The sequence below is a fragment of the Rattus norvegicus genome, chromosome 11, assembly GCF_021556685.1.
Source record: "Rattus norvegicus strain SHRSP/BbbUtx chromosome 11, alternate assembly SHRSP_T2T, whole genome shotgun sequence".
Classification (NCBI taxonomy): Eukaryota; Metazoa; Chordata; class Mammalia; order Rodentia; family Muridae; genus Rattus; species Rattus norvegicus.
Window position 1 is genome coordinate 43,804,395 of NC_141544.1, and position 11,816 is coordinate 43,816,210.

Sequence of the window (11,816 nt, forward strand, 5' to 3'; positions counted from 1 at the left end):
GGACACTGCTCTCGGGGTGAGGAAGTGCAGTCTGAGGCACAGGACTGCCAAGGCTATCTGGTTCTCAGGCTCTTGGACATCCAGGCGCTGCTGGAAGCTGAGGAAGAGCTCAGAATGGAGTAGTCATTGGGCTGGATCTGATTGGGGCAGGGAGAGCTCCGGCTGGTCCCTCAGGGAGAATTTTTGGCTTGTTGGCTGTTGACTTGAGCTTGGGCTTGGTAGTGGCTGCGGCTGGGAACACAGGGAGGCTTTCTATGGGAGATTAGATGGTGGCTCTGTAGGCAAAGGCCTTCTGCATGGCTCCCCACAACCGATCCTGATGAAAAGAGGCAGTCCGTGGCTTTAAGACATTTATTGTCATGGTGGAAAGTGAAAGTGTAGAACAGTACCCCACTTCTCAGGGTGGGCCTGAGATTAAATACCTTTTGCAGGGAGGAGTGTCTGGGAAGGAAAGTTCATTGGCTAAGCCTCCAGGCCTTTAGGTACCTCATTATAATGGAGGTCTGTCTTGAGTCTACTTGACCTGTGGTCATGCCCTCTACCTGTGGAGGGGCTTGGGGCATTGCCCTTACCTGACTGATGGTCACAAATCTATGGGGGCCTGCGGCTAGAGACAGGGGCCTGGTGCCTGGGAACAGGTGAAGCTCTTACCTTCCCTTTGGGGTTTCAAGCCTTAGCTCAACCTGGAACCAGGCTGCTCTCGTGGTCCCACATCTATCAGCTAAAAATAGGTTTTGAACCAGTGTTGCTGTGTGCTTCAGGCTTCTTTAGAACTCTAATCCCCCACCTTAGCTTCCCAAGTGCTGGGACATGGAAGGCACCACTGCACCTGCCCTGGACATTATTTAATAACTAATACTACTAATAAAGACTGCCACTCACTTAGTCTTGAGAGCCTAGAAATTGCCAAATTACAGCTCAGTTCTGTTAGGAAACTAAAGCTGACTTTTCTTTTGGTCGGTTTATGTCATTTATTTTAATCTCTTCTTTGTTAAAAATTATTTTGTTTTCATTTCAGCCGCTGACCCCTCCCCATCCCTCTTCCCACAATTCTTCTTCCCCCTTGCCTCAGAGAGGGTGCTTCCCCTCTCCTCCCCCTAAAATTGACCTTCTTAGAGAGCTCCTGCAGCCGTGAGTCCTGTGAGCATTTAAGACGTAATTAGGCCCACCTTTGCAGGATTGTCAAGACCCTGACAGATTTTCTCCAGTGGAGCCCTGTTTTAAAAGGTTCCCAATCTTTTTTTGACAGTGGCTCACAGCATAAATTCATTTCTTTCAAATTGCTTCAGCAGAAAACGCACTTGAGAACTTATCTTGGGGTAGAAATACTGTTTTCCTGCTTTTGAGGGAACTGCCCATGCTATCATGAGCTTAGACTGGGCAGAACAAAGAGAGGAAAACTGGTCACTTCCGATTGCATGGGAGCCATGGAGTGGCCTTACTTTCTCTGTTCCAAGCTCTCGACTTCACAAACTGAGCGCTTTCAAGAAAAATAGAGCCTCTCTCATTTCCTTCAAAGACAGAGTCCAGCTCAGGACCAATGAGGAAGGCGGGAGGGGACCTGTGTTCAGATGACTAAGCACGCATCTGACCTGGAAAAGACTCGTGTCCTTTATGCAGAAGGGACAGAGTCCAATTAGGGGCATGTATGAACAAATGACATTACCTCACTGAGAGAAAGGGAAAAGCTCCCTCTGGGCTAACAATGAACTTGAGAGAAAATGTGTTAACTAATCTACAAAGAATTTGCCAACCCGGTGAGTTGCCTCCGTGCCCGGAGCTCCCAAGCTTCCATCCTTAGAACTTGACCTCTGACCCAGTGCCGCTGGACCCTGAGAAAGTCAGGTGGGTGCTGGTCAGCTGAGGGGGCATCACATGAGCTGAATTTTCCTCTGGGGTCTCCTTTCTGTCACACAGCTTGTGCACAGAGATAAAATCTCCATGTTTTATTTAATTCATTTATTTTGCGTGTGTGTACCCGTGCCACGGTGTGTGTGGAGGTCAGAGGTCATCTTCCACCAAAGATTGTCAAGTGCCCTCACCCACTGAGCCATCTCAGTGGTCCTGGATACCTTTTTACTGAAAATGAGTCGGGAAGAAAAAAGTGATAACGTAAAGGCTGTGAAGTAATACATGGTTCATGACTGTTATGGCACAGTTCCTGAGTGGGTGCAGCCTGGGGCCAGTAGACAGGTTTCTGCTCCTCGAGGATGGGCAAACTCCCTGGAGGCTCTTCTTAGCTGGCTCTACAGTCCCACTTGTTGCTACTAATATCTTGGGGTTGCTAGTCCTGGGTTGCTCCATTATTCCGTTGCTGTGGTCCATACCCGGAAGCATGCACTTTGCCAGACTCTGCTCTGAATGCAGTCAGCCCCCATAGCAGAACCACCAGGGGCAGCCTCTGTCTCAGAGCAGTTTCTCTCCAGTGCTTGGGAGCAGAGACAGGGTACCTTTTCCAGAGTGGCACTGTCCTGGGAGAGGGCTGAGGTCAGTCCCTGGTCTTTCTGCTCTTCCAGTGCACCGAGAGAGCTGGCCTGAGGGTGGTAGAGACCTCAGGAACTTAGCCCAAAGCCTGAGAGGTGTAGATGGGTTAGGGAGTGAGTCCTGGTCTCTCAGCCATGCTCATCCAACATAGGGCTTTTATGGTGCGGAGCTCCATGAGTTTCTAATTCCTGCCCTTCACAGGATAAAACTAGACCCCTACAATGTGGCCCAGGGGAGAGGGAACCTCTGTCTCCCTGGTTGCAGCTGCCCACAGTGCAGTTCTAGTCTCAGGGAGCTGGGAGGAGGTCATCAGTGGCCCAGGCCATAGGCTGACCCTGTTGCTAGTGAGATCAGTAGGCTTTTTTCTTGGAAATGTTTTCCCATTTATTACACACCCCCAGGGCAGTTTCCAGTGGCTGTTCAGTGATGCTTTGGGTAGTTTTTAACAGTTATACAAATAGTTGCTTCAGAGCAGAGAGTGTGGGGAGCTTCTTATAAGGCTCCAAGGCAAGATCTATGCCAGTCTGTGGAGCCCCGTGCTGCCTACCCTGAGCTCCTGAAGAGAGACTGTGATGAGCTCCTGAGGTTAAACCACTTGGCATAGTGTGTGTGTGTGTGTGTGTGTGTGTGTCTGTCTGTCTGTCTGTCTGTGTGTGTGTGCGTGTATTTCCTGCATGTATGTCTATACACCACATGCATACATGTGTTCATGGATGTTAGAAGATGGAGTTACATTTGGTTGTGAGGTACCTTGTGGGTTCTGGGAACCAAACACATGACCCCTGGAAGAGCAGGAAGTGCTCTTTACCACACATCCGACTAGTCCAGTTTGTTTTTAAAACAGGCTTTTACTATGTGGGTCTGGCTGGCCTTGAATTCACAGATATCTTTTTGCCCCTGCCTCCTGGGTCAAAGGTGTGTGCCGCGCCCAACCTGGACCAGCAAGGAAGACACGACCACAGGAGATCTTCTTCAAGCAGTTTTACTCAGGAACCTTGATACAATCTTCTGACCTCTATCTCTTCTGACTCTCTCTCCTCTGACTCTCTCTCTCTCTCCCTTTCTCTCTTCTGATTCTCTCTTCTTGGGGAACGCCCTGCACCACACTTAAATAGCTAGCACTGGCCAGTCCTAGCAAGCCACGTGGGTCATGTAGATAGGCTGTCACTATGCGGAAGCTAGCGGGCCAGGCAGACATAGCCAAATAAGGACTTGTTTACTGCAAGGAGCGCTCACCGTTGGCAGGGTGGAAGGCAGAAACCAGGGCCAACTTTGAGGCGTGGCACGTCGAAGCTCTCTACAGATGTGCACCACCATGCCTTCATCATCATCATCATCATTGACACCACCACTATGCTTAACTAGCACTCTGCTGCATTTCCACTCCAGACTCACAGCTAATTCTTCACTTACTATGTACTCTTGAAGCCCATGCAGACACGTGGGCCATGTTTTCTATCAATTTTTATTTCTTTCATGTTTAATGCTTGGGCATCATGCACTGAATCTGATGATACTAACTCCACGGATGAGCTCTTGGACCAAAGGTTCTTCCCCAACCTCTCCCACTCCATACATAAGACCTAGGACAGGCTGGCAGCTTCCTCCCCCTTCCTCCCGTGCCTATGCCAGTTTGTCTTGCTGTCATCCATCCATCCATCCATCCATCCTCCTGGTCACCAAGTTCTGTTGTATGCCAGTCTCTGGGACGAGAGATGGCACCGTCACAGTGAGTGGAGAGAGTCAGGGTGCTGTAAGGGTGGGTATCCTAGAGACAGCCTGACCCCAGTTGCTGGTTGGAGGGAATGCAGCTAGAAATCAAGACTGGCTCCATCCACCTCCACCCCACCTCATCCTGGTCTCAGCATTGCTCCCACCTCAGCCTCTGCAGAACACCCTGGAATGTCTCTCTCTCCCCCAACTCAGCATCCTCACAGGGATCAGGTCCACCTCTGGTGGCTCTGTTTTGAATCAGCTTGTCTAGAGAAGGAAAGTCATGGTCATCCTTGGAGGTCAGAGTCAGAGGTTCTGTTCTCAGAATCTGCGTACCTTACTGCACAGCTGCAGGGTTGCCTGTGAGGTGCTTGGCTGATGTCTGCTACTCCTGGGACTGTGGGAACCTCTAGCTGTCCCTCAGGAGCTGGTCCTGACTCCCAGTGCTTGCCTCCTCCCCTCTCACACTTTGGAAAGCTCTAGGAGTCAGTTATCTGGGGCACCCTCAGCTCTCAGTAGCTCAAAGTAACAAAATCTGAGACAGAGCCCATGGGAGGGCGATGGGCACTATCCCGGGAGAGCGTGGCCAGTCCTAGGTACATTGTGCATAGCTCTCTTGGCCTCTGTGTTCTTCTCTGTTATCCACTGCCTTGCCCACTCCACCCTCTCACCAGCCATGTGACCAGACATTGCACACCCAGTACAGCGGAGAACAACCCAGTATCGCAGGGTATTTGATCACACTGTGAATCTCAAGATTGTGAACTGGAAAAACCTGTTTCTTGTTGTGGTGCGACTCAGCCCTAGCACTCACCTTTGACCCCAGAGCTTTCTGTTTACAAGAGTTAAATAAGGTCAGGGTTAGGTCAAGAGGCGGAGCAATCAGTTGACAGGGAGTGAACACAGGAAAGGCCAGGGAGGAGAAGGAAAAGGAGCTCTTTTCTCTTCTGGGAGTCAGTGGAGTAGGAAGGTCAGCTGGGCGCTTTCTCTGATTCTTTGAGCTCGCAGGCCTTCACCACCACAGTGTCTGGCTCCTGAGTCTTTACTGGTAAGTCAAACGTTTGGGTTTTTGTTTTAAAAACAACAGCCCAGTTCATGGAGTCACACCAAAAGAGAACACAGGAAAGAGAATACACTGGCTTCTGGGACAAGCCTGAGGAGAGAGAGCAGGGCTTCTCGAGGCATCAAATTATGTTACCTCTGAGGGTGTGAGTGTCTGTTCCCAGACTTCCGCTGGCCGAGCCCCAACTGGCCCTTGGCGGAGGCCATGTGCTGCCTCTGCCCAGGTCTCTTCAACATTAGACATCTAAAATGATGGATCCTAATACAACCCCACCTCAGTTACTGAGAATCCTGAGCGCATGGCACATCCCTGCCATAGTTAGACGTCACTTCATACACAAAGATGATGAGATGAACTTTTGGGGGGTGGGTCCTGTGGATTCACATCTTCAGTATTAGCTAAGGGGTACCTGAGAGCCCTGCATGGTCCTGCCTGTGTTTCCAGGAGCCCAGTACTGGTTGCTTATTATATGGGCCTATCCCGCAGTGGGGTGTTTGTCCCAAAGCAGCCTCTTAGAGATCCTCACCCCCTTGAACACTTGTCTCCCTCCCTCTGCCTCTCCAGCCCCCACTGGGACCATAGCATTAGCTTTTGAGATGCTTTCCTGCCCCAAGTGTCTCCTCCAGGGACTGTTCCCTCCACTGGAGCCTCTAAGCCCCTGAAGTTGCAGGAAAGAGGAAGCGAGTTCCTGTGCTTTCTCGTTGGATGAGAATGAGGTTCAGTGAAGTAAGCAAGGCTGGCGTTGACAGGCGCGCCGTGCCCCACAGGTGTGAGGCATCACTATGGGCCCAGCAAGACTGATGGGAGTTGACATAGGTCTCTGAGTCTCCAGGGTCCTGGAAGCTTTGGCTGGATCTGCATGCAAATGAACAGTGACTTGTAAGTCTCTGAAGGTGACAAGGAAGAGACTGCATACACATGGAATGTAGGCTGTCACTGAAAAGCAAGATCCTCCATTAGTGGCCATGGGAGGTGGGGAGACAGGGGCAGAGCAGCAACCCAGGGCGTGTGAGCTGACGGCTGGGCAGACCCTGTTTACCCATGGGCTAATCAGGAAAGTGGAGCAGGTGGGCTCACAGGCCCCCTTTGCTCAGGAGTGCCAGGCAGCCCTTTCCCCATGTGATCTCTGCAGCAAGGATTCAGCAGTGTGGGGTGGGCTCCGTTTGCTCCTGATTCTTGTCCATCCAGGATCTGATCTTAGAGGATGCTGTGGTCGCATTTCTGTTGCTGTGATCAAACAAACAAACAAACAAACAAACAAACAAACAAACCCAACAATGTAGAGGAGAAGGGTAGCTCACAATTCTAGGTTACCACCCTCCATACCAGGAAAGGCAGAGGGGCAGAAACTAGAAACATCCAGTCACATCCACAGCCAAAGAGCTGAGATACAAGGCAAGAGGCAAGCTCGGTTCTGAGTGCTTTCCTTGGATGAGTGGCTGCTGCTGTCTACAGTTGCCTTGGCCCACGCAGCTCAGTCCTGCATCTGCCTCGGCTCTGAAGGGGACAGGCGCCTCCCGAGTTTAGAATTGCTATCTCTTGTCTCACAAACCCTCTCACATCCCTGCAGTTGGCACTTGATCCACGGCATGGTGTAGGCATCTTGTGATGACCGTTACTAGAAAATGTGGTCCCTCTGCCCTGGCTGGTTGGGGTGGGATTTGGGGAGCATTTGTTACAGCTGTCATCACCCCATTAGGGTAGCTCTTGGCTCACAGAGGCAACCCAGGCTCTGAAGTGCTGAGACTGGGGGATCAGCCCTGGGAAGTCCTGGTGGGGGGAGGTCACCCTGATGCTTACCTGTTCTGCCTGCTCAGCTTGAACAGCGAGACCCACAAGGACGTTGCTGTCACATTGCAATAAATAGCTGTGGGCTCTAAATCTCATTTTCCTTAAATCCATGTCCCAGAGAAATATTAGAGCATTTGCTCCTTCCATTTTATAAGACACAGTGAATAATGCCATTCATTCTAAATCCCTCTTTTCAGTCACTTTTAATATTCCTTTAAAAGAAAGAAAGGAAAACACTGTTGGGACCAAGAACCTCGCACACTTGGACCAAACCCAAAGGTGAACATTTATTTCAGCAAAACTCATTCAAGGTCTTGAAAGTCAAGTGTGTGGTTAAGATGCACCTTGTCAGCCAGGACAATGCCCTTTTCTGCCTCTGACAGGCTGACGTGTTTGCTGTTCCAGGAATGTGACCCTAGAGAGATCAAGGCGACTGTGCTGGTGGTGGGGGCCTCCTGGCTCGATGGAACCCGCCAGGATGGCTCCCTAACATGGGCTCTGGAAAGTCCCCTTCCATGTACCTTGTCACATGGTGGCTCTTCCTGAGACAATCCCCGGGACCAGACTTCAGGCCCCCACCTTCATCTCTAGTCAGTACAAGGGAGTTCTGTCAGTGTTGCTTGACAAGCTCAGCTGTCAGCCCCGTTTCCAGCCTCAGGAGGTGTCTGGATGGTGTGCTGGGCACTCTCATGTGAGAGGGATCCATCAACACTTTCAAATTCTGGCCCTTGTCATGGTCATGGAGACACCACCTGCTCCTCACAAAGGGGATTTTGCCAGAGCTCTGTGAACAGGGCTCTCTTCCTGTCCTCCGCTCTTCATCCTAGCAAGGTTATTGAGAAAAGGGGGTGAGAACTGGCTTAGTAAATTCATCTGTTATTCATTCAATAAATGTTCCTTCCATCTCAACAATTCCTTGGATCATTTTTTTTAATTTGAGCAGTTTCTTATTGTAGCATTTAAGAAAATTTTAATTTATTTTGGATACTATTTCTTTGTCTTGATCCCCCCTCCACTCCCCCCGCTCCCAGTTTCAGGCCATTGCACATGCTGGCCAAGTGCTTACCTCTGAGCTACAATCCTTTGGTCTGTGATGGTTAGTGTTGTCAATGTGACAAAATCTAAAATGTCTGAGAGGTGGACCTCTGAGAATGTCCCTGAGGGGTTTATCTCGATTGTCTGAGTTAAGGCAGGAAGATCCTTCCACTGAGGGCGGCACCATTCCTTAGGCATGGTATCCTAGGTGCTTTAAATCGGAGAAAGCCAGTTGAGCAGTAGTGAGTCTGCATCGATTGCTCTCTTTTTCTGGTTGTGGACATCACGTGACCAGCTGCTGACGCTCCCATTGTCTTGACTTCCCCGAATGGTGGAACTGAGCTACAATAAGCTCTTTCTCCCCAAAGTTGCATTTGTAGAGTATTTTAAGACATGGTCTCATCTCTTGGTGTGAATAGTTAGGCTGTGCTTGGAGTAATAACTTACCTCATCAGAACTGCCAAATGGAAACTGACCGTGGAGTGAACTGTCCCAACTGTCAGGCTGACAGCATGGTGCCTGTTGTGGAGAAGACCCTTATTTCTGTTTTGTTTTTTTGTTGGTTTTTGTTGTTGTTTAATTATTTTTTTTAAAGCACAATGCATTGAAGCATCCCTCTTTAGTCCTTCAACCCTTGAGCACAATAGCCAGCAACACTACATCTTTGTTTACGAGAACCTTATGCAACTCTATCTGCTCCAATCTCGTTCCTCTCTGTGGCCTTGTGAGGCACTTCAGGGATGGGCCTGGCATGGTAGCAGGAGATGGGATGCCGGTTATTCCTGGTAGGATGAACAAAGGGTGAGCCACACATGTGATGGCTCACGGTGCTGCAGACCCAGACTCCTCCTCTCCTCTTGCTCTACTTATGGCTTCTCACCCAGGTCAGCTTCTCACCCAGGTCAGCTTCTCACCCAGGTCAGCTCCGAGCCCAGGTCAGCTTCTCACCCAGGTCAGCTCCAAGCCCAAGGTGCAGGTGCCATGGAGACCAGAGGTGTCAGGGTCAGACTTCCCTGGAATTGGAGTCCCAGGTGGCTGTGAACCACTAGACATGCGCTCTGAGAATAATCCTCCCTGACCCTTCTGCCCATGGACAGGAGCCCTGGAATCCATCTTACCCTCTCTGAAAGGGTGCCCGCTAGCTTCTGGATAAGGAGTCACAAGGCTGAGACTCAATGTTACAGTAGCCTAAGCAAGTGGCAGTTAACTGTAAGCTGGATGGCACATTCACTGCAGCAGAGTGACCAAGGGACACGGCTGTCCTGCGACAGAAGTCTGGTTAGGCACTAGCAGTTGGATGGCTTAAAGGAGTTTAAGTGGTATCAAAATTTATCACCAGCATTCTTGATCACAGAGAGATATTCAAATTGTGTCAAAAGACAGAGAGAGCCACAGCTGGTCGGTGCAAACATCGGCTACTTCAGAACCCAAAGATGTACCAGGTCAAAAAGAAAAGAAACACAAGATTTCATGTTAGATGGTGGTCTGCACTGTCAAGGTGATGTCTGCTGGGAGTCTCCCAGAGATTCACCAGTCATGTGATCCAGGTGAGACACCAGGTTGGTAAACACATTGTGGTCACCTGCAGTGGGCCCTTCTGTATGGGCTGTTATGGAGGGGCCACGTTCCCCTGAGCATCTGGCTCTCAGTGGGGTTTGCAGCAGAGGATAAGAGGGCTGTGCATTGTATGGAGGACCTCCCTGTCTGCTGTTTCTTCCCTCAGAATGAGAAGAGAGGCTTGGGATGGCGAGTCCTGCTGCTTACGTGAAGCAAGTGTCACTGTGAGGCCACAGGCCACATCTGGTGTCACGGATGTCAGTTTCTAATCAGTGTAGTTTCTAAAAGTTCTGCTGAGGTCACACGCCTTGACTCACTCTCCCATGTAATTCAAAGCATGAATCTTCTGCACACAAACTGTACATGGGCAAAGGCAGGTTCCCCAGATACAACTGGAGGCTCTAAGAGCAAACATCATGCAAGGCCAAAACATTCCCAGAAAAAACTTAAAATTATAATCAAAGTAAGGAGGAATAGATGCAAATTTGGTTTGTACAAAATCTGATCAAAGTAGCAGAGCTACAAAGCATGGTCAGCTACATCTGGCTTGGGGAAGTGGCCTTTCAGGGGCTCCCTCTAAGTAGCTTGGTGAAGTAGCTTAGGAGATTGAAGCTTCTGGGAGAATCTCAAGGTGTGGGGCTTAGTCCCATGGCTTCTCCCAGATGCCCAAGTCTCCCTCCAAGTGTGGACAGGGACATCTAGCTAGTTTTATACCTGAGGATGAAGCTGGGCAGAAAAAGCGGCTTGCTCTTGTCACAGATCTGGGGTGCTGGCTCCAGAGAATGGCTGCCTTCGAGCAGTTGGAACCTGTCGGGATCAGCTCCCCTTGCTCCTACAGCTCCTTTCAAGGCTGTACTGGGGACCTTGGGTGCTCAGGTGGGAGGGGCACTGAGTGGGAAGGGCAGTGAGTGGGAGGGCAGTGGGACAGGAAGTCCAGTGCAGGGAACAGTACTGTGCTTGCTTCCCGTTACGGGGCACATGAACAATTTCCTTTTCACTGAGCCAGCATCCTGGAGGCCAAGGTCAAGGGTAAGTGTGTCTCTAGGACACTTGTGGCTACAGGGAGCAGCCTGGGGTGTGCCTCATTTGTTGGCAGATGTAGGTGTTGTAGGTGTATAGTTGCTTGGGGCGGGGGGGGGGGGGATAGTGACTTTAAAAAGGGCCAGTGCACCAGTATGTCCTATGGATGATTACTGAGCTGAACACAGCCTCACAGATCTGTTGTCATCAGCCTGACTGTGTGGACGTGGCCCAGGGACAGCAGGGAGCTGAGCCTGGAGTTGTTGTAGCCATCCCCAGGCATAGCTGTCTGGGCCTGGATCACAACTCCTTATCCCAACCTGTCTTAGTGCAGAGGAGACTTGAATGGTTAACTCAAGAATCAAGATGCCAGATTAGCCTAGCTGGCCACCAACTTGAACCATAGGTGGCCTCTCCTCCTGGCAGATCAGGCCAGGGGGCACCAAGCAGGAGCCAGGCTTAGCCTTGAGAGCTAGCACAGTCAGATCTGCCAGTGGATTCACCCTATGCTGCAGTTCTCAACCTTCTTAATGCTGCGACCTCTTAATACAGTTCCTCATGTTGTGGTGACCCCCAACCATAACATTATTTCAGTGCTACTTCACACTGTGATTTTGCTGTCATGAATCGTAATGTGAACACGTGACATGCGAGACATCTGGTTTACAACCCCTGTGAAAGGGTGGTTCGACCTACAGGTTAAGACTCAGAATTCAAGACCAGCAGTTGTACTGTAGCTGTTGGTTTCAAGCAGGCGCCTAAAGAGCTGTCCTCCTGTGGTTTATTGGCTCTTCTGGACTTCAATAGAGTGACTTCCCTCTGGAAGAAACAACCCCTTGTTCTGTCTGGTTTGACAGCTTCAGTAATGACTGATTCTTAGGAACAGCAGCGTACTGGGAAAAGTACTGGGAATAAACTAATTACTTAAAAAAAAAAAAGACTCAGAATTCAACACCCATTCACAGCAGGAATGACAGGTCTGCAGCTAGCGGCCTCTAGTGGCCATGATGGTCAAGCTCCATATAGTTGTGGGTATCTCGTGACAGAGGAAACTGAGATCCCCTCCAACACTGCACACACAAGATAAGGGAACTAGGGAAGACATGGCTCTAATGAACTATGATGCACCAACGAGGAAGTCCTTACATGTGAC

At 50.1% G+C, this 11,816-nt stretch overlaps 1 long non-coding RNA gene and 1 other non-coding gene across 2 annotated transcripts; one reads left to right on the plus strand and one right to left on the minus strand.

The window, feature by feature from the left end:
- Positions 1-7,237: 7,237 nt before the first annotated feature.
- On the minus strand, positions 7,238-8,605 carry LOC148002521 (uncharacterized). The gene is made up of 3 exons (XR_015633282.1): positions 8,534-8,605; positions 8,118-8,297; positions 7,238-7,874 (listed from the first exon to the last, which is right to left on the minus strand). It is a non-coding gene; the product is annotated as an uncharacterized LOC148002521 (long non-coding RNA).
- Positions 8,606-11,364: 2,759 nt separating this feature from the next.
- Positions 11,365-11,497, plus strand: LOC120095736 (small nucleolar RNA SNORA2/SNORA34 family). The gene has a single exon (XR_015633787.1). It is a non-coding gene; the product is annotated as a small nucleolar RNA SNORA2/SNORA34 family (small nucleolar RNA).
- Positions 11,498-11,816: the final 319 nt, after the last annotated feature.